This window comes from Aristolochia californica, unplaced genomic scaffold (genome assembly GCF_029961685.1).
Source record: "Aristolochia californica isolate CCGP_79_NKW_82.1479 unplaced genomic scaffold, dmAriCali1.0.hap1 SCAF_6, whole genome shotgun sequence".
In the NCBI taxonomy this organism is placed as follows: domain Eukaryota; kingdom Viridiplantae; phylum Streptophyta; class Magnoliopsida; order Piperales; family Aristolochiaceae; genus Aristolochia; species Aristolochia californica.
Genome location: NW_027182257.1, coordinates 31,915,748 through 31,939,630, shown reverse-complemented (window position 1 = coordinate 31,939,630; position 23,883 = coordinate 31,915,748).

Genomic DNA, 23,883 nt, shown 5'->3' with positions numbered 1-23,883 from the left:
ATTTTATAGGAAAGAGACTTCTATCTGATCCAAACATGTTTTGAATGTGGTATGATATGCATGCCAGAAACATGTTGAGGATGAAAGTGACCTAATAATCCAAAAATTTCATAGAGTATAAAAAATTAAATTCTCAAGTTTACGAGTGGTTGGATATTTAAAAGAGCCAAACAACCCTTTTTGCCTATCCTTAAAAATCATAGATACTTTTTGGAATTATCTCTCTCAGCATTTGTGCATTTCCATTTATGATGCTCAAATTTTTTTTCAGATCCAAACTTGAGTTTCCACTCTCCCATTTTTCTCGTAAACAAAAAAGATATAAGGAAAATAGATCGCAACAAAATGAAAATTTTAGAGTTCATGTGTGGAAAAATATTTGAAAACTATAATAAATGTAAGTGAAGAAAATTATTTCACGCACTAAGAATGAACTCGAAATTTTTGTTATCCATGTTTGGGAAATTCCACTAGTACAACCCCTAAGTGCATGGTGGAATTTCTAACAAAGAGACTTCTAACTAATCCTTACATGTTTTAATTGTGGTGGATATGCATGCCAGAAACATGTTGAGGATTCAAGTATCCTAATGATTCAAAAATTTCAAGGAGTAGAAAAAATTAAATTCTCAAGTTAACAAGTGGTTGGAAATTTACCTGAGCAAAACAAACCACTTTTTGCCCATCCTTAAAAATCACAAATACTTTTTGGAATTATCTCTCTCAGCATTTGTGCATTTCCCTTTTGGATGTTCAAAATTTTCTTCAGATGCAAACTTGAGTTTTGACACTCCCATTTTTCTTGTCAACAAAAAAGATATTAGGCAAATAGATCGCAACAAAATGAAAATTTTAGAGTTCATGTATGCAAAAAAATTTGAAAACTATAATAAATTTAAGAGAAGAAAAAATGTCACACACTAAAAATGAACTCTAAAGTTTTCTTATCAATGTTTCAGAAATTCCACTAGTACTACCCAAAATAGCTTGGTGGAATTTTATAGGAAAGAGACTTCTATCTGATCCAAACATGTTTTGAATGTGGTTGGATATGCATGCCAGAAACATGTTGAGGATGAAAGTGACCTAATAATCCAAAAATTTCATGGAGTATAAAAAATTAAATTCTCAAGTTTACGAGTGGTTGGATATTTAAAAGAGCCAAACAACCCTTTTTGCCTATCCTTAAAAATCATAGATACTTTTTGGAATTATCTCTCTCACCATTTGTGCATTTCCATTTATGATGCTCAAATTTTTTTTCAGATCCAAACTTGAGTTTCGACTCTCCAATTTTTCTCGTAAACAAAAAAGATATAAGGAAAATAGATCGCAACAAAATGAAAATTTTAGACTTCATGTGTGGAAAAATATTTGAAAACTATAATAAATGTAAGTGAAGAAAATTATTTCATGCACTAAGAATGAACTCGAAATTTTTCTTATCCATGTTTGGGAAATTCCACTAATACAACCTCTAATATCTAGGTGGAATTTTATAGGGAAGAGATTTCTAACAGATCCTAACGTGTTTTGAATGTGCTGGATATGCATACCAAAAGAATGTTGAGGATGCAAGTGACCTAATGATCCATAATTTTCAAAGAGTAGAAAAAATTAAATTCTTAAGTTAATGAGTGGTTGGATATTTACCAGAGTCAAACAACCTACTTTTTGGCTATCCTTAAAAATCACAGATACTTTTCAGTATTATCTCTCTCAGCATTTGTGCATTTCCATTTTGGATGTTCAATTTTTTTCAGATCCAAACTTGATTTTCTCTCTCCCATTTTGGATGTTCTCAATTTTTTTAGAGTTCTTGTACGCAAAAAAATTTGATAACTATAATAAATGTAAGTGAAGAAAATTATTACATGCACTAAAAATGAACTCAAAAGTTTTGTAATCCTTGTTTTGGAAATTCCACTAGTACACCCCCTAATAGCTTGGTTGAATTTTATAGGAAAGAGACATTTTAACTGATCCTAACATGTTTGAAATGTTGTTGGATGTGCATGCCAGAAACAAGTTGAGGATGCAACTGAGCTAATCATCAAAAAATTTCAAGGAGTAAAAAAAATAAAATTCTCTCGTTAACGTGTGGTTGGATATTTACCAGAAGAAAACAACTCAATTTTTTCCTACCCATAAAAATCACAGATACTTTTGGGAATTATCTCTATCAGCATTTGTGCATTTCCAATTTTGATGTTCAAATTTTTATTAGATCCACACTTGAGTTTTCACTCTCCCATTTTTTTCACGTAAACTAAAAAGTTATAAGGCAAATCGATCGCATCAAAATGAAAATTTTAGAGTTCATGTATGCAAAAAAATTTGAAAACTATAATAAATGTAAGTTAAGAAAATTATTTCATGCACTAAAAATGAACACCAAAGTTTTGTTATCCATGTTAGAGAAATTCTACTAGTACAACCCCAAATAGCTTGGTGGAGTTTTACAGGAAAGAGACTTCTAACTGATCCTAACATGTTTGACATGTGGTAGGATATGCATGCCAGAACCATGCTGAGGACGCAAGTGACCTAATGATCCAAATATTTCAAGGGGTAGAGAAAATTAAATTCTCAAGTTAATGTGTGGTTGGATATTTACCAGACCCAAACAACCCACTTTTTGTCTATCCTTATAAATCATAGATACTTTTTGGAATTATCTATCTCAGCATTTGTGCATTTCCAATTTGGATGTTCAAATTTCTTTTCAGATCCAAACTTGAGTTTTCATTCTCCCTTTTTTTTCTCGTAAACAAAAAAGATATAAGGCAAATCGATTGCAAAAAAATGAAAATTTTAGAGTTCATTTATGCAAAAAAATTTGAAAACTATAATAAATGTAAGTGAAGAAAATTATTTCACGCACTAAAAATGAACTCCAAAGTTTTGTTATCCATGTTTGGAAAATTCTACCAGTACAACCCCTAATAGCTTGGTGAAATTTTATAAGAAAGAGACTTCTAACTGATCCTAACATGTTTTAAATGTGGTGGATATGAATGCCAGAAACATGTTATGGATTCAAGTGACCTAATGATCCAAAAATTTCAAGGAGTAGAAAAAATTAATTTCTCAAGTTAACATGTGGTTGGATATTTACCAGAGCCAAACAACCCACTTTTTGCCTATTCTTAAAAATCACAGATACTTTTTGGAATTATCTCTTTCAGCATTTGTGCATTTCCATTTTGGTTGTTCAATTTTTTTTTTTAAATCCAAACTTGAGTTCTCACTCTCCCATTTTTTTCTTGTAAACTAAAAAGATATAAGGGAAATAGATCGCAACAAAATGAAAATTTTAGAGTTCCTGTATGCAAAAAAAATTGAATACTTTAATAAATGTAAGTGAAGAACATTATTTCACTCACTAAAAATGAACTCAAAATTTTTGCTAACCCTGTTTGGGAAATTCCACTAGTACAACCCCTAATTGCATGGTGGAATTTTCTAACAAAGAGACTTCTAACTAATCCTTACATGTTTTAATTGTGGTGGATATGCATGCCAGAAACATGTTGAGGATTCAAGTATCCTAATGATCCAAAAATTTTAAGGAGTAGAAAAAATTAAATTCTCAAGTTAACGAGTTGTTGGAAATTTACCTGAGCAAAACAACCCACTTTTTACCCATCCTTAAAAATCTCAAATAATTTTTGGAATTATCTCTCTCAGCATTTGTGCATTTCCCTTTTCGATGTTCAAATATTTTTTCAAAAGCAAACTTGAGTTTTGACACTCCCATTGTTTCATGTAAACAAAAAAGATATTAGCCAAATAGATCGCAACAAAATGAAAATTTTAGAGTTCATGTATGCAAAAAAATTTGAAAACTATAATAAATTTAAGTGAAGAAAATAATGTCATGCACTAAAAATGAACTCCAAAGTTTTCTTATCAATGTTTCAGAAATTCCACTAGTTGGAATTTTTTAGGAAAGAGACTTCTATCTGATCCTAACATGTTTTGAATGTGGTTGGATATGCATGCCAGAAACATGTTGAGGATGAAAGTGACCTAATAATCAAAAAATTTCACGGACTATAAAAAATTAAATTCTCAAGTTTACGTGTGGTTGGATATTTAAAAGTTCCAAACAACCCACTTTTTGCCTATCCATAAAAATCACAGATAGTTTTTGGAATTATCTCTCTCAGCATTTGTGCATTTCCATTTTGGATCTTCAAATTTTTTTTCAGATCCAAACTTGAGTTTTCACTCTCCCTTTTTTCTTATTAACAAAATAGATATAAGGAAAATAGATCATAAAAAAATGAAAATGTTAGAGTTGATGTGTGCAAAAATATTTGAAAACTATAATAAATGTAAGTGAAGAAAATTATTTCACGCACTAAGAATGAACTCGTAATTTTTGTAATCCATGTTTGGGAAATTCCACTTGTACAACCCTAATATCTAGGTGGAATTTTATAGGGCAAAGATTTCTAACTGATCCTAACGTGTTTTAAATGTGGTGGATATGCATGCCAGAAACATGTGGAGGATGCAAGTTACCTAATGATCCATAATTTTCAAAGAGTAGAAAACATTAAATTCTCAACTTAACGTGTGGTGGGATATTTACCAGAGCCAAACAACCTACTTTTTGCCTATCCTTAAAAATCACAGATACTTCTCAGAATTATCTCTCTCAGCATTTGTGCATTTCCATTTTGGATCTTCAATTTTTTTCAGATCCAAACTTGAGTTTTCACTCTCCCATTTTTCTAGTAAACAAAAAAGATTTAAGGAAAATAGATCACAACAAAATAAAAATTTTAGAGTTCTTGTGTGCAAAAAAAATTGAAAACTATAATAAATGTAAGCGAAGAAAATTATTTCACACAGTAAAAATGAACTCCAAATTTTTGTTATCCTTGTTTTGGAAATTCCACTAGTCCACCCCCTAATAGCTTGGTGGAATTTTATAGGAAAGACATTTTAACTGATCCAAACATGTTTGAAATGTTGCTGGATGTGGATGCCAGAAACAAGTTGAGGATGCAACTGAGGTAATCATCCAAAAATTTCAAGGAGTTGAAAAAATTAAATTGTCAAGTTAACGTGTGGTTGGATAATTACCAGAGCCAAACAACCCACTTTTTGCTTATCCTTAAAAATCACTGATAATTTTGGGAATTATCACTCTCAGCATTTGTGCATTTCCATTTTAAAGGTTCAAATTTTTTTCCAGATCCAAACATGAGTTTTCACTCTCCCATATTTATCTCGTAAACAAAAAAGATATAAGGCAAATAGATCGCAACAAAATGAAAATTTTAGAGTTCATAGATGCAAAAAAATTTGAAAACTATAGCAAATGTAAGTGAAGAAAATTATTTCATGCACTAAAAATGAAGTCCAATGTTTTGTTATCCATGTTTGGGAAATTCCATTAGTACTACCCCTAATAGCTTTGTGGAATTTTATAGGAAAGACACTTCAAATTGATCCTAACATGTTTTAAATGTGGTGGATATGCATGCCAGAAACATGTTGAGGATGCCAGTGACCTAATGATCCAAAAAAGTCAAGGATTAGAAAAAATTAAATTCTCATGTTAATGTGTGGTTGGATATTTACCAGAGCCAAACAACCCACTTTTTGCCTATCCTTAAAAATCACATATACTTTTTGGAATTATCACTCTAATCATTTGTGCATTTCATTTTGGATCTGAAATTTTTTTTTTCAGATCCAAACTTGAGTTTTCAATCTCCCTTTTTTTTCTTGTAAACAAAAAAGATATAAGGCAAATAGATCACAACATAATGAAAATTTTAGATTTCATGTAAGCAAAAACATTGAAAACTATAATAAATGTAAGTGAAGCAAATTATTTCACGCACTAAAAATGTACTTCAAAGTTTTGTTATCCTTGTTTGGGAAATTCAACATGTACAACCCCTAATATCTTGGAGGAATTTTATAGGAAAGGGACTTCGAACTGATCCTAACATGTTTTAAATGTGGTGGTTATGCATGCCAAAAACATGTTGAGGGATCAAGTGACCTAATGATCCAAAGATTTTGAGTAGAAAAAATTAAATTCTCAAGTTAACGTGAGGTTGGATTTTCACCTGAGCCAAACAACCCACTTTTTGCCTATTCTTAAAATCACAGATACTTTTTGGAATTATCTCTCTGAGCATTTGTGCATTTCCATTTTGGATGTTCAAATTTTTTTTTCAGATCAAGACTTGAGTTTTCACTCTCCCATTTTTTTCTTGTAAACAAAAAAGATATGAGGGAAATAGATGACAACAAAATGAAAATTTTAGAGTTCTTTTATGCAAAAAAATTGAAAACTATCATAAATGTAAGTGAAAAAAATTATTTCACGCACTAAAAATGAACTCCAATATTTTGTTATCCATGTTTGGGAAATTCCACTAGTACAACCCCTAATAGCTTGGTGGAATTGTATTGGAAAGAGACTTATAACTGATCCTAACATGAATGTGGTGGATATGCATGCCAGAAACATGTTGATGATAGAAGTAACCTAAGGATCCATAAATTTCAAGGAGTAGAAAAAATAAAATTCTCAAGTTAACATGTGGTTGGATAATTACCAGGCCAAAACAACTCAATTGTTTCCTATCCTTAAAAATCATAGATACTTTTTGGAATTATCTCTCTCAGCATTTGTGCATTTCCAATTTGGATGTTCAAATTTTTTTTCAGATCCACTCTTGAGTGTTCACTCTCCCATTTTTTTCGGGTAAACTAAAAAGTTATAAGGTAAATAGATCGCAAAAAAATGAAAATTTAAGAGTTCAAGTATGCAAAAAAATTGAAAACTATAATAAATGAAGATGAAGAAAATTATTTCATGCCCTAAAAATGAACTCCAAAGTGTTGTTATCCATGTTTGGGAAATTCCACTAGTACAACCCCTAATAGCTTGGTGGAACTTTGTAGGAAAGAGACTTCTAACTGATCATAAAATGTTTGAAATGTGGTTGGATATGCATGCCAGAAACATGTTGAGGATGCAAGTGACCTAATGATCCAAGAATTTCAAGGAGTAGAAAAAATTAAATTCTCAAGTTAACGTGTGGTTGGATATTTACCAAACCCAAACAACCCACTTGTTGTCTATCCGTAAAAATCACAGATACTTTTTGGAATTATCTCTCTCAGCAATTGTGCATTTCCATTTTGGATGTTCAATTTTTTTTTCACATCCAAACTTGAGTTTTCATTCTCCCTTTTTTTTTCTCGTAGAAAAAAAGATATAAGGCAAAAAGATCGCAACAAAATGAAAATTTTAGAATTCATGAATGCAAAAAAATTTGAAAACTATAATAAATGTAAGTGAAGAAAATTATTTCACGCACTAAAAATGAACGCAAAATTTTGTTATCCATGTTTGGGAAATGCTACAAGTACAACCCCTAATAGCTTGGTGGAATTTTATAGGAAAGAGACTTCTTACTGATCCTAACATGTTTTAAATGTGGTGGATATGAATGCCAGAAACATGTTATGGATGCAAGTGACCTAATGATCAAAAAATTTCAAGGAGTACAAAAAATTAAATTCTCAAGTTAACGTGTGGTTGGATATTTACCAGAGCCAAAAAACCCACTTTTTGCCTATCCTTAAAAATCAGAGATACTTTTTGGAATTATCTCTCTCAGCATTTTTGCATTTCCATTTTGGATGTTCAAATTTTTTTTCAGATCCAAACTTGAGTTCGCACTCTCCCAGTTTTTTCTCGTAAACTAAAAAGATATAACGCAAATAGATCGCAACAAAATGAAAATTTTAGAGTTCATGTATGCAAAAAAAATTGAAATCTTTAATAAATGTAAGTGAAGAAAATTATTTCACACACTAAAAATTAACTCCAAAGTTTTGTTATCCTTGTTTGGGAAATTCCACTAGTAGAACCCCTAATTGCATGGTGGAATTTTATAACAAAGAGACTTCTAACTGATCCTAACATGTTTTAAATGTGGTGGTTGTGCATGCGAGAAACATGTTGAAGATCCGAAAAATTTCAAGGAGTAGAAAAAATTAAATTCTCAAGTTAACGTGTAGTTGGATATTTTCCAGAGCTAAACAACCCACTTTTTGCCCATCCTTAAAAATCACAAATACTTTTTGGAATTATCTCTCTCAGCACTTGTGCATTTCCATTTTGGATGTTCAAATTTTTTTTTAGATCCAAACTTGAGTTTTCACTCTCCAATTTTTCTCGTAAACAAAAAAGATATAAGGCAAATAGATTGCAACAAAATGAAAATTTTAGAGTTCATGTATGCAAAAAAAATTTAAAACTATAATAAATTTAATTGAAGAAAATAATTTCACGCACTAAAAATGAACTCCAAAGTTTTCTTATCAATGTTTCGGAAATTCCACGAGTACAACCCCAAATAGCTTGGTGGAATTTTGTAGGAAAGAGACTTCTAATTGATCCTAAAATGTTTTAAATATGGTTGGATATGCATGTCAGAAACATGTTGAAGATGCATGTTACCTAATGATCCAAAAATTTCCAGGAGTATAAAAAATTTATTTCTCAAGTTAACGTGTGGTTGGATATTTAAAAGAGACAAACAGCCCACTTTTTGCCTATCCTTAAAAATGACAGATAATTTTTGAAATTATCTCTCTCAGCATTTGTGCATTTTCATTTTGGATGTTCAAATTTTTTTCAAATCCAAACTTGAGTTTTGACTCTTCCATTTTTCTCAACAAAATGAAAATTTTAGAGTTCATGTATGCAAAAATATTTGAAAACTAAAATAAATGTAAGTGAAGAAAATTATTTCACGCACTAAGAATGAACTCGAAATTTTTGTTATCCATATTTGGGAAATTCCACTAGTACAACCCCTAATATCTTGGTGGAATTTTATAGGGAAGAGATTCCTAACTGATCCAAACGTGTTTTAAATGTGGTGGATATGCATCCCAGAAACATGTTGAGGATGCAAATGACCTATTGATCCTTAATTTTCAAAGAGTAGAAAAAATTAAATTCTCAAGTTAACGTGTGGTTGGATATTTACCAAAGCCAAACAACCCACTTTTTGCCTATCCTTAAAAATCACAGATACTTTTCAGAATTATCTCTCTCTGCATTTGTGTATTTCCATTTTTTATGTTCATTTTTTTTCGGATCCAAACTTGAGTTTTCACTCTCCCATTTTTCTCGTAAACAAAAAAGATATAAGGAAAATAGATCGCAACAAAATAAAAATTTTAGAGTTCTTGTGTGGAAAAAAATTTGAAAAAAATAATAAATGTAAGTAAAGAAAATTATTTCACGCAATAAGAATGAACTCGAAATTTTTGTTATCCATGTTTGGGAAATTGCACTAGTACAACCCCTAATATCTCGGTGGAATTTTATAGGGAAGAGATTCCTAACTGATCCAAACGTGTTTTAAATGTGGTGGATATGCATCCCAGAAACATGTTGTGGATGCAAATGAACTATTAATCCATAATTTTCAAAGAGTAGAAAAAATTAAATTCTGAGGTTAATGTGTGGTTGGATATTTACCAAAGCCAAACAACCCACTTTTTGCCTATCCTTAAAAATCACAGATACATTTAAAAATTATCTCTCTTTACATTTGTGTATTTTCATTTTGGATGTTCATTTTTTTTCGGATCCAAACTTGAGTTTTCACTCTCCCATTTTTCTCATAAACAAAAAAGATATAAGGAAAATAGATCGCAACAAAATAAAAATTTTAGAGTTCTTGTATGGAAAAAAATTTGAAAAAAATAATAAATGTATGTGAAGAAAATTATTTCACGCACTAAAAATGAACTCCAAAGTTTTGTTATCCATGTTTGGGAAATTCCACTAGTACTACCCCCAATAGCTTGGTGGAATTTTATAGGAAAGAGACATCAAATTGATCCTAACATATTTCTAAATGTGGTGGATATGCATGCCAGAAACATGTTGAGGATGCCAGTGACCTAATGATCCAAAAATTTCAAGGATTAAAAAAAATTATATTCTCTAGTTAACGTGTGGTTGGATATTTACCAGAGCCAAACAACCCACTTTTTGCCTATCCTTAAAAATCACAGATACTTTTTTAAAATATCTCTTTCAGCATTTGTGCATTTCCATTTTTGATTTTCAAATTTTTTTTCAGATCCAAACTTGAGTTTTCACTCTACCTTTTTTTCTTGTAAACAAAAAAGATATAAGGCAAATAGATCACAACATAATGAAAATTTTAGATTTCATGTACGCAAAAAACCTTGAAAACTATAATAAATGTAAGTGAAGAAAATTATTTCACGCACTAAAAAAGAACTCCAAGGTTTTGTTATCCAAGTTTGGGAAATTCTACCTGTACAACCCCTAATAGCTTGGTGGAAGTTTATAGGAAAGAGACTTCCAACTGATCCTAACATGTTTTAAATGTGGTGGATATGCATGCCAGAAACATGTTGAGGGATCAAGCGACCTAATGATCCAAAGATTTTGAGGAGTAGAAAAAATTAAATTCTCAAGTTAACGTGAGGTGGATATTTACCAGAGCCAAACAACCTACTTTTTTCCAATCCTTAAAAATCGTTGATACTTTTTGGAATTATCTCTCTCAGCATTTGTACATTTCCATTTTGGATGTTCAAATTTTTTTTAGATCCAAACTTGAATTTTCACTCTCCCTTTTTTCTCGTAAACAAAAAAGATATAAGGCAAATAGATCACAACAAAATGAAAATTTTAGAGTTCATGAATGCAAAAAAATTATTTCATGCACTAAAAATAAACTCCAAAGTTCTGTTATCCATGTTTGGGAATTCTTCTAGTACAACCCCCAATAGCTTGGTGGAATTTTATAGGAAAGAGACTTCTAATTGATCCTAACATGTTTTAAATGTGGTGGATATGCATGCTAGAAACATGTTGAGGATGCAATTGACTTAATGATCCATAAATTCCAAAGAGAAGAAAAAATTAAATTCTCAAGTTAACGTGTGGTTGGATATTTACCAAAGCCAAACAACCCACTTTTTGCCTATCCTTAAAAATCACATATACTTTTGGAATTATCTCTCTCAGCATTTGTGCATTTCCATTTTGGATGTTCAGTTTTTTTTTCAGATCCAAACTTGAGTTTTTACTCTCCCTTTTTTTTCTCGTAAACAAAAAAGTTATCAAGCAAATAGATCGCAACAAAATAAAAATTTTAGAGTTCAAGTATACAAAAAAATTTTGAAAACTATAATAAATGTTAGTGAAGAAAATTAATTCACACACTAAAAATGAACTCCAAAGTTTTGTAATCCATGTTTGGAAAATTCTACCTGTACAACCCCTAATAGCTGGGTGTAATTTTATAGGAAAGAGACTTCTAACATATCCTAACATGTTTTAAAAGTGGTGGATATGCATGCCAGAAACATGTTGAGGGATCAAGTGACCTAATGATCCAAAAATTTTGAGGAGTAGAAAAAATTAAATTCACAAGTTAACATGTGGTTGGATATTTACCTGTGCCAAACCACCCACTTTTTGCCTATCCTTAAAAATCACAGATACTTTTTGGAATTATCTCTCTCAGTATTTGTGCATTTCCATTTTGGATGTTCAATTTTTTTTTTCAGAGCCAAACTTGAGTTTTCACTCTCCCTTTTTTTTCTCGTAAACAAAAAAGATATAAGGGAAATAGATGACAACAAAATGAAAATTTTAGAGTTTATGTATGGAAAAACATTTGAAAACTACCATAAATGTAAGTGAAAAAAATATTTCACGCACTAAAAATGAACTCCAATGTTTTGTTATCCATGTTTGGGAAATTCCACTAGTACAACCCCTAATAGCAAGGTGGAATTTAATTGGGAAGAGACTTATAACTGATCCTAAAATGTTTTAAATGTGGTGGATATGCATGCCAGAAACATGTTGAGGATAGAAGTAACCTAAGGATCCAAAAATTTCAAGGAGTAGAAAAAATAAAATTCTCAAGTTAACATGTGGTTGGTTATTTACAAGACCAAAACAACTCAATTTTTTCCTATCCTTAAAAATCACAGATACTTTTTGGAATTATCTCTCTCAGCATTTGTGCATTTCCATTTTGAATGTTCAAATTTTTTTTCAGATCCACACTTGCGTTTTCACTCTCCCATTTGTTTCTTGTAAACTAAAAAGTTATAAGGGAAATAGATCGTAACAAAATGAAAATTTTAGAGTTCATGTATGCAAAAAAATTTGACAACTATAATAAATGTAAGTGAAGAAAATTATTTCACGCACTAAAAATGAACTCCAAAGTTTTGTTATCCATATTTGAGAAATTCCACTTGTAAAACCCTTAATAGCCTGGTGGAATTTTAAAGGAAAGAGACTTCTAATTGATCCCAACATGTTTGAAATATGGTTGGATATGCATGCCAGAAACATGTTGAGGACGCAAGTGACCTAATGATCTAAAAATTTCAAGGAGTAGAAAAAATTAAATTCTCAAGTTAACATGTGGTTGGATATTTACCAGACCCAAACAACCCACTTTTTGTCTATCTTTAAAAATCACAGATACTTTTTGGATTTATCTCTCTCAGCATTTGTGCATTTCAATTTTGGATGTTCAAATCTTTTTCAGATCCAAACTTGAGTTTTCATTCTCCCTTTTTTTCTCGTAAACAAAAAAGATATAAGGGAAATAAATCGCAACAAAATGAAAATTTTAGAGTTCACGTATGCAAAAAAAATTGAAAACTATAATAAATGTAAGTGAAAAAATTTATTTCACGCACTAAAAATGAACTCCAAAGTTTTATTTTCCATGTTGGGGAAGTTATGCCAGTACAACCCCTAATAGCTTGGTGGAATTTTATAGGAAAGAGACTTCTAACTGATCCTAACATCTTTTAAATGTGCTGGATAAGAATGCCAGAAACATGTTATGGATGCAAGTAACCTAATGATCCAAAAATTTCGAGTAGAAAAAATTAAATTCTCAAGTTAACGTGTGGTTGGATTTTTACCAGAGCCAAACAACCCACATTTCGCCTATCCTTAAAAATCACATATACTTTTTGGAATTATCTCTCTCAGCACTTGTGCATTTCCATTTTGGATGTTCAATTTTTTTTTCAGATCCAAACTTGAGTTCTCACTTGCCCATTTTTTCTCGTAAACTAAAAAGATATAAGGCAAATAGATCACAACAAAATGAAAATTTTAGAGTTCATGTATGCAAAAAAAATTGAAAACTTTAATAAATGTAAGTGAAGAAAATTATTTCACGCACTAAAAATGAACTCCAAAGTGTTGTTTTCCGTGTTTGGGAAATTCCACTAGTACAACCCCTAATTGCATGGTGGAATTTTATAACAAAGAGACTTCTAACTTATCCTAACATGTTTTAAATGTGGAGGATATGCATGCTAGAAACATGTTGAGGATTCAAGTGTCCTAATGATCCAAAAATTTCAATGAGTAGAAAAAATTAAATTCTCAAGTTAACGTGTAGTTGGATATTTTCCTGAGAAAAACAACCCACTTTTTGCCCATCCTTAAATATCACAAATACTTTTTGAAATTATCTCTCTCAGCATTTGTGCATTTCCATTTTGGATGCTCAAATTGTTTTCAGATCCAAACTTGAGTTTTTACTCTCCCATTTTTCTCGTAAACCAAAAAGATATAAGGCAAATAGATCGCAAAAAAATGAAAATTTTAGAGTTCAAGTATGCAAAAAAAATTTGAAAACTATAATAAATTTAAGTGAAGAAAATAATTTCATGCACTAAAAATGAACTCCAAAGTTTACTTATCAATGTTTCGGAAATTCCACTAGTACAACGCCAAATAGCTTGGTGGAATTTTATTGGAAAGAGACTTCTAACTGATCCTAACATGTCTTAAATGTGGTTGGATATGCAAGCCAGAAACATGTTGAGGATGCAAGTGACCTAATGATTCAAAAATTTCAAGGAGTATAAAAAATTAAATTCTCAAGTTAACCAGTGGATGGATATTTAAAAGAGCCAAACAACCCACTTTTTACCTATCCTTAAAAATCACAGATACTTTTTGGAATTATCTCTCTCAGCATATGTGCATTTCCATTTTGGATGTTCAAATTTGTTTTTCAGATCCTAACTTGATTTTTCACTCTCCCATTTTTCTAGTAAAAAAAAAAGATATAAGGAAAATAGATCGCAACAAAAGAAAAAGTTTAGAGTTCAAGTGTGCAAAAATATTTGAAAACTATAATAAATGTAACTGAAGAAAATTATTTCACGCACTAAGAATGAACTCAAAATTTTTGTTATCCATGTTTAGGAAATTCCACTAGTACAACCCCTAATATCTAGGTGGAATTTTATAGGGAAGAGATTTCTAACTGATCCTAATGTGTTTTAAATGTGGTGGATATGCATGCCAGAAACATGTTGAGGAAGTGACCTATGATCCATAATTTTCAAAGAGTAGAAAAAATTAAATTCTCAAGTTAACGTGTCGTTGGATATTTACCAGAGCCAAACAACCCACGTTTTGCCTATGCTTAAAAATCAGAGATACTTTTCAGAATTATCTCTCTCAGCATTTGTTCATTTCCATTTCGGATGTTCAATTTTTTTTAGATCCAAACTTGAGTTTTCACTCTCCCATATGTCTCGTAAACAAAAAAGTTGTAAGGAAAACAGATCACAACAAAGTAAAAATTTTAGAGATCTTGTATGGAAAAAAAATTTTAAACTATAATAAATGTAAGTGAAGAAAATTGTTTCACGAACTCAAAATGAACTCCAAAGTTTTGTTATCCTTGTTCGGGAAATTCCACTAGTACACCCCCTAATAGCTTGGTGGAATTTTATAGGAAATAGACATTTTAACTGATCCTAACATGTTTTAAATGTTGTTGGATGTCCATGCCAGAAACATGTTGAGGATGCAACTGACCTAATGATCCAAAAATTTCAAGGAGTTGAAAAAATAAAATTGTCAAGTTAACGTGTGGTTGGATAATTACCAAAGCCAAACAACCCACTCTTTGCCTATCCTTAAAATCACAGATACTTCTGGGAATTATCACTCTCAGCATTTGTGCATTTCCCTGAAGGTTCAAATTCTTTTTTAGATCAAAACATGAGTTTTCACTCTCCCATTTTTCTCTCATAAACAAAAAAAATATAAGGCAAATAGATCGTAACAAAATCAAAATTTTAGATTTCATATATGCAAAAAAATTTGAAAACTATAACAAATTTAAGTGAAGAAAATTATTTCATGCACTAAAAATGAACTCCAAAGTTTTGTTATCCATGTTTGGGAAATTCCACTAGTACTACCCCTAATAGCTAGGAGGAATTTTATAGGAAAGAGATTTCAAATTGATCCTATGTTTTAAATGTGGTGGATATGCATGCTAGAAACATGTTGAGGATACCAATGAACTAATGATCCAAAAATTTCAAAGAATAGAAAAAATTAAATTCTCAAGTTAACGTGTGGTTGGATATTTACCAAAGCCAAACAACCCACTTTTTGCTTATCGTTAAAAATCACAGATACTTTTTGGAATTATATCTCTGAGCTTTTGTGCATTTCCATTTTGGAAGTTCAAATTTTTTTTTAGATCCAAACTAGAGTTTTCATTCTCCCATTTTTCTCTCGTAAACAAAAAAGATATAAGGAAAATAGATCGCAACAAAATGAAATTTTAAGAGTTCATGTATGCAAAAAAATTTGAAAACTATAATAAATGTAAGTGAAAAAAATTATTTGATGCACCAAAAATCAACTCCAATGTTTTGTTATCCATGTTTGGGAAATTCCACTAATTCAACCCCTAATAGCTTGGTGGAATTTTATAACTGATACTAACATGTTTTAAATAGGGTGGATATGCATGCCATAAACATGTTGAGGATGCAAGTGATCTCGTGATCCAAAAATTTCAATCAGTAGAAAAAATTAAATTCTCAAGTTAACGTGTGGTTGGATATTTACTAGAGCCAAAAAACCCACTTTTTGCCTATCCTTAATAATCACAGATACTTTTTGGAATTATCTCTCTCAGCATTTGTACATTTCCATTTGGGATGTTCAAATTTTTTTTAGATCCAAACTTGTGTTTTCACTCTCCCACTTTTCTCTTGTAAACAAAAAAGATATAAGGCAAATAGAACGCAATAAATGAAAACTTTTGAGTTCATGAACGCAAAAAAATTTGAAAACTATAATAAATGTATGTGAAGAAAGTTATTTCATGCACTAAAAATAAACTCCAAGGTTTTGTTGTCCATGTTTGGGAAATTCCACTCGTACAACCACTAATAGCTTGGTGGAATTTTATAGGAAAGAGACTTCTAACTGATCCTAACATGTTTTAAATGTCGTGGACATGCATGCCTGAAACATGTTGAGGATGCATGTGACTTAATGATCCAAAAATTTCAAAGAGTAAAAAAAATTAAATTCTCAAGTTAAAGTGTGGTTGGGTATTTACCAGAGCCAAACAACCCACTTTTTGCCGATCATCAAAAATCACAGATACTTTTTTAAATTATTTCTCGTAGAATTTGTGCATTACCATTTTGGATGTTTAAATTGTTTTTCAGATCCAAAAAAGAGTTTTCATTCTCCCACTTTTCTCTCATAAATAAAAAAGATATAAGGCAAATAGATCGCAACAAAATGAAAATTTTTGAGTTGATGTCTAAAAAAAACTTTTGAAAACAATAATAAATGTAAGTGAAAAAAATTATTGTACGCACTAAAAATGAACTCCAAAGTTTTGTTATCCATGTTTTGAAAATTCCACTAGTACAAACCCTAATAGCTTGGTGGAATTTTATCGGAAAGAGACTTCTAACTGATCCTAACATGTTTTAAGTGTGGTGGATATGCATGCTAGAAACATGTTGAGGATGCAAGTGACCTAATGATCCAAAAATTTCTAGGAGTAGAAAAAATTAAATACTCAATTTAACGTGTGGTTGGATATTTACTAGAGCCAAATAACCTACTTTTTGCCCCATCCTTAAAAATCACAGATACTTTTTGGAATTATCTCTCTCAGCATTTGTGCATTTCCATTTTGGATGTTCAAATTTTTTCAGATCCAAACCTGAGTTTTCACTCTCCCATTTTTCTCGTAAACAAAACAGATATAAGGCAAATAAATCGCAACAAAAAGAAAATTTTAGAGTTCATGTTTGAAAAAAAAAATTGAAAACCATAATAAATGGTAATTTAAGAAAATTATTTCTCGCACTAAATATGAACTCTAAAGTTTTATTATATATGTTTGGGAAATTCCACTAGTACAACCCCCTAATAGCTCTGTGGAATTTTATAGGAAAGAGACTTCTAACTGATCCTAACATGTTTTAAATGTGGTGGATATGCATGCCAGAAACATGTTGAGGATGCAACTGACCTTATAATCCAAAAATTTCAAGGAGTCGAAAAAATTAAATTCTCAAGTTAACATGTGGTTGGATATTTATCAGAGCCAAACAACTCACTTTTTGCCTATCCTTAAAAATCACAGATACTTTTAGGAATTATCTCTCTCAGCATTTGTGCATTTCCATTTGGGATGTTCAAATTGTTTTTTCAGATCCAAACTTGAGTTTTCACTCACCCATTTTTCTCTTGTAAACAAAAAAGATGTAAGGCAAATAGATCGCAAAAAAATGAAAATTTTAGAGTTCATGTAAGCAAAAAAACTTGAAAACTATAATAAATGTGTGAAGAGAATTATTTCACGCACTAAAAATGAACTCCAAAGTTTTGTTATCCATGTTGGGGAAATTCCACTAGTACAACCCCTAATAGCTTGATGGAATGTTATAGGAAAGAGACTTCTAACTGATCCTTACATGTTTTAAATGTGGTGGATATGCATGCCAGAAACAAGTTGAGGATGCAAGTGACCTAATGATCCAAAAATTTCAAGGAGTAGAAAAAATTAAATTTTCAAGTTAACATATGGTTGGATAATTACCAGAGCCAAACAACCCCTTTTTGCCTAGCCTTAAAAATCACCGATACTTTTTGGAATTATCTCTCTGAGCATTTGTGCATTTCCATTTTGGATATTCAATTTTTTTTCAGATCCCAACACTAGTTTTCACTCTCCCATTTTCCTTTTGTAAAGAAAAAATATATAAGGCAAATAGATCAGACCGAAATGAAAATTTTAGAGTTCATGTGTGTAAAAAAATTTGAAAAATATAATAAATGTAAGTGAATAAAATTATTTCACTCAATCAAAATGAACTCCAAAGTTTTGTTATCCATGTTTGGGAAATTCCACTAGTACACCCCCTAATAGCTCTATGAAATTTTATAGGAAAGAGACTTCTAACTGATCCTAACATGTTTTAAATGTGGTGGATATGTATGCGAGAAACATGTTAAGGATGCAAGTGACCTAATGATCCAAAAATTTCAAGGAGTTGAAAAAATTAAATTCTCAAGTTAATATGGGGTTGGATATTTACCAATGCCAAACAACCCACTTTTTGCCTATCCTTAAAAATCATAGATATTTTTTGGAATTATCTCTCTCAGCATTTGTGCATTTCCATTTTGGATGTTCAAATGTTTTTTCACATCCAAACTTTAGTTTTCACTCTCCCATTTTATTCGTAAAAGAAAAAGATGTAACCCAAATAGATTGCACCAAAATGAAAATTTTAGAACTCATGTATGCAAAAAAATTTGAAAACTATAACAAATGTAAGAGAATAAAATTATTTCCCGCACTAAAATGAACTCCTAAGTTTGGTTATCCTTGTTTGGGAAATTCCACTAGTACACCCCCTAATAGCTCTGTGGAATTTTATAGGAAAGAGACTTCTAACTGATCCAAACATGTTTTAAGTGTGGTGGATTTGCATGCCACAAACATGTTGGGGATGCAAGTGGCCTAATGATCCAAAAATTTCATGGAGTAGAAAAAATTAAATTCTCATGTTAACGTGTGGTTGGATATTTACCAGAGCCAAACAACCCACTTTTTGCCTATCCTTCAAAATCACAGATACTTTTTGGAATTATCTCTCCCAGAATTTGTGCATTTCCTTTTTGTATGTTCAATTTTTTTCTGATCGAAACTTGAGTTTTCACTCTCCCATTTTTCTCACGTAAACAAAAAAGATATCAGGCCAATAGATCACAACAAAATGAAAATTTTAGATTTCATGTATGCAAAATAATTTGAATATTATAATGAATGTAAGTGAAGAAAATTATTTCACGCTCTAAAAATGAACTCCAAGGTTTTGTTATCCATGTTTGGGAAATTCCACTAGTACAACCCCTAATAGCTTGGTGGAATTTTAAAGGAAAGAGACTTCTAACTGATCCTAACATGTTTTAAATGTGGTGGATATGCATGCCAGAAACATGTTGAGGATGCAAGTGACCTAATGATCCAAAAATTTCAAGGAGTAGAAAAAATTAAATTCTCAAGTTAACGAGTGGTTGGATATTTACCACAGCCAAACAACCCACTTTTTGCCTATCCTTAAAATCATAGATACTTTTTGGAATTATCTCTCTCAGCATTTGTGCATTTCCATTTTGGATGTTCAAATTTTTTATCTAATCCAAAATTGAGTTTTCACTCTCCCATTTTTCTCTCGTAAACAAAAGAGATATAAGGCAATTAGATCGCAACAAAATGAAAATTTTAGAGTTCATGTATGCAAAAAAAATTTAAAACTATAGTAAATGTAAGTGAATAAAATTATTTCGCGCGCTAAAAATGATCTCCTTAGATTTGTTATGCATGTTTCGGAAATTCCACTAGTACACCCCCTAATCGCTCTGTGGAATTTTAAACGAAAGAGACTTCTAACTGATCCTAACATGTTTTAAATGTGGTGGATATGCATGCCAGAAACATATTGAGGATGCAAGTGACCTAATGATCTAAAAATTTCGGGGAGTAGAAAAAATTAAATTCTCAAGTTAACGTGTGGTTGAATATTTACCAGAGCCAAACAACCCACTTTTGCCTATCCTTAATAATCACATATACTTTTTGGAATTATATCTCTGAGGTTTTGTGCATTTCCATTTTAGATGTTCAAATTTTTCTTCAGATCCAAACTTGAGTTTTCAATATCTCATTTTTGTCATAAACCAAAAAGATATAAGGCAAATAGATCACAACAAAATGAAAATTTTAGAGTGCAAGTGTGCAAAAAAAATTAAAAACTATAATAACTGTAAGTGAAGAAAATTATTTCACGCTATAAAAGTGAACTCCAAAGTTTTGTTATCCATGTTTGGGAAATTCCACTAGTACAACCCCCTAATAATAGCTTGGTGGAATTTTATAGGAAAGAGACTTCTAACTGATCCTAACATGTTTTAAGTGTGGTGGATATGCATTCCAGAAACATGTTGAGGATTAAAGTGACCTAATGATCCAAAAATTTCAAGGAGTTGAAAAAATTAAATTCTCAAGTTAATGTGTGGTTGGATTCTTACCAGAGCCAAATTACCCACTTTTTGCCTATCCTTAAAAATCATAGATACTTTTTGGAATTATATCTCTAAGCATTTGTGCATTTCCACTTTGGATGTTCAAATTTTTTTTCGGACCCAAACTTGAGTTTGCTCTCTCCCATTTTTCTTCTATTCAAAAAAGATATAAGGAAAATAGATCGCAACAAAATGAAAATTTTCGAGTTCATGTGTGCAAAAAAATTTGAAAACTATGATAAATGTAAGTGAAGAAAATTATTTCATGCATTAAAAATGAACTCCAAAGTTTTTTTCTCCATGTTTGGGAAATTCCACTAGTACAACCCCCTAATAAAAGCTTGGTAGAATTTTGTAGGAAAGAGACTTCTAACTGATCCTAACATGTTTTAAGTGTGGTGGATATGCATGCCAGAAACATATTGAGGATGCAAGTGACCTAATGATCCAAAAATTTCAAGTAGTAGAAAAAATTAAATTCTCAAGTTAACGTGTGGTTGGATAATTACCAGAGCCAAACAACCAACTTTTTGCCTATCCTTAAAAATCACAGATACTTTTTGCAATTATCTCTCTCAGCATTTGTGTATTTCCATATTAGATGCTAAAATTTTTTTTTTGATCCAAAGTTGAGTTTTCACTATCCCATTTTTCTCGAAAAAAAAGATACATGGCAAATAGATCGCAACAAAATGAAAATTTGAGTGTTCATGTGTGGAAAAAAAATTGAAAACTACAATAAATGTAAGTGAAGAAAATTATTTCACGCACTAAAAATGAACTCCAATGTTTTGTTATCCATGTTTGGGAAATTCCACTAGTACAACCCCCTAATAATAGCTTGGTGGAATTTTTAAGGAAAGACACTTCTAACTAATCCTAACATGTTTTAAGTGTGGTAGATATGCTTGCCAGAAACATGTTAAGGATGCAAGTGACCTATTGATCCAAAAATTTCAAGGAGAAGAAAATATTAAATTCTCAAGTTAACGTGTGGTTGGATACTTACCAGAGCCAAACAACCCACTTTTTGCCTATCCTTAAAAAACACAGATACTTTTCGGAATTATCTCTCTCAGCATTTATGCATTTCCATTTTGGATGTTAAAATTTTTTTTCAGATCCAAACTTGAGTTTTCACTCTCCCATTTTTCTCGTAAACAAAAAAGATATTAGGCAAATAGATCGCAACAAAATGAAAATTTAAGAGTTCATGTGTGCAAAAAAATTTGAATACTATAAAAAATGTAAATGAAGAAAATTAGTTCACGCACTGAAAATGAACATCAAAGTTTTATTATCGATGTTTGGGAAATTCGACTAGTACAACCCCCAAATAATAGCTTGGTGGAAATTTATCGGAAAGAGACTTCTAACTGATCCTAACATGTGTTAAGTGTGATGGATAAGCATGCCAAAAAAATATTGAGGATGCAAGTGACCTAACCATTCAAAATTTCAAGGTGTAGAAAAAATTAAATTCTCAAGTTAACGTGTGGTTGGATATTTACCAGAGCCAAACAACCCACTTTTTGCATATCTTAAAAAATCACAGATACTTTTTGGAATTATCTCTCTCAGCATTTGTGCATTTCCATTTTGGATGTTCAATTTTCTTTTCAGATCCAAACTTGAGTTTTCGCTTTCTCATTTTTATCGTAAGCAAAAAAGATATATGGCAAATAGATCGCAACAAAATGAAAATTTTAGAGGTCATGTGTGGGTAAAAATTTGAAAAATATAATAAATGTAAGTGAAGAAAATTATTTCACACACTAAAAATGAAGTCCAAAGTTTTTTTATCATTGTTTGTGAAATTCCACTAGTACAACCCCCTAATAATAGCTTGGAGGAATTTTATAGGAAAGAGACTTCAAACTGATCCTAACATGTTTTAAGTGTGGTAGATATGCATGCCAGAAACATGTTGAGGATGCAAGTGACCTAATGATCAAAACATTTCATGGAGTAGAAAAAATTAAATTCTCAAGTTAACGTGTGGTTGGATATTTACCAGAGCCAAACAACCCACTCTTTACCTATCCTTAAAAATCACAGATACTTTTTGGAATTATCTCTCTCTGCATTTGTGCATTTCCATTTTGGATGTTCAAATTTTTTTTCACATCCAAACTTGAGTTTTCACTCTCCCATTTTTCTCGGAAACAAAAAAGATATGAGGCAAATAGATCACAAAAAAATGAACATTTTAGAGTTCATGTGTGCAAAAAAATTTGAAAACTATGGTAAATGTAAGTGAAGAAAATTATTTCAGGCAATAAAAATGAACTCCAAAGTCCTTGTATGGGAAATTCCACTAGTACAACCCCCTAATAATAGCTTGGAGGAATTTTATAGGAAAGAGACTTCTAACTAATCCTAACATGCTTTAAGTGTGGTGGATGTGCATGCCTGAAACATATTGAGGATGCAGGTCACCTAACAATCCAAAAATTTCAAGGAGTAGAAAAAATTATATTCTCAAGTTAACATATAGTTGGATATTTACCAGAGCCAAACAACCCAATTTTTGCCTATCCGAAAAAAATCACATTTACTTTTTGGAATTATCTCTCTCATCATTTGTGAATTTCCATTTTTGATGTTCAATTTGTTTTTCAAATCCAAACTTGAGATTTCACTCTCCCAATTTTCTCGTAAACAAAAAAGATATAAGGCAATTAGATCGCAACAAAATGAACATTTTAGAGTTCATGTGTGCAAAAAAGTTTGAAAACTATAATAAATGTTTGTGAAGAAAATTATTTCACGCACTAAAAATGAACTACAAAGTTTTGTTATCCATGTCTGGGAAATTCCACTGGTACAACCCCTAAATAATAGCTTGGGGAAATTTTATAGGAAAGTGACTTTTAACTGCTCCTAACATGTTTTATGTGTGGTACATATGCATGTCAGAAACATGTTGAGGATGTGAGTGACCTAATGACCCAAAAATTTTAAGGAGTAGAAAAACCTCAATTCTCAAGTTAACGAGTGGTTGGATTTTTACCAGAGCCAAACAACCCAGTTTTTGCCTATCCTTAAAAATCAAAGGTACTTTTTGGAATTATCTCTCTCAACATTTGTGCATTCCCATTTTGGATGTTCAAATTTTTTTTCACATCCAAACTTTAGTTTTCACTCTCTCATTTTTCTCGCAAACAAAAAAGATATAAGGCCAATTGATTGCAACAAAATGAAAGTTTTAGAGTCCATGCATGCAAAAATATTTGAAAACTATAATAAATTTAAGAAAAGAAATTTTTTTCGTGAACTAAAAATGAACTTCAAAGTTTTGTTATCCATGTTTTGGAAATTCCTTTAGTACAACCCCGTAATAATAGGTTGGTGGAATTTTAAAGGAAATAGACTTCCAACTGATCCTAACATGTTTTAAGTGTGGTGGATATGCA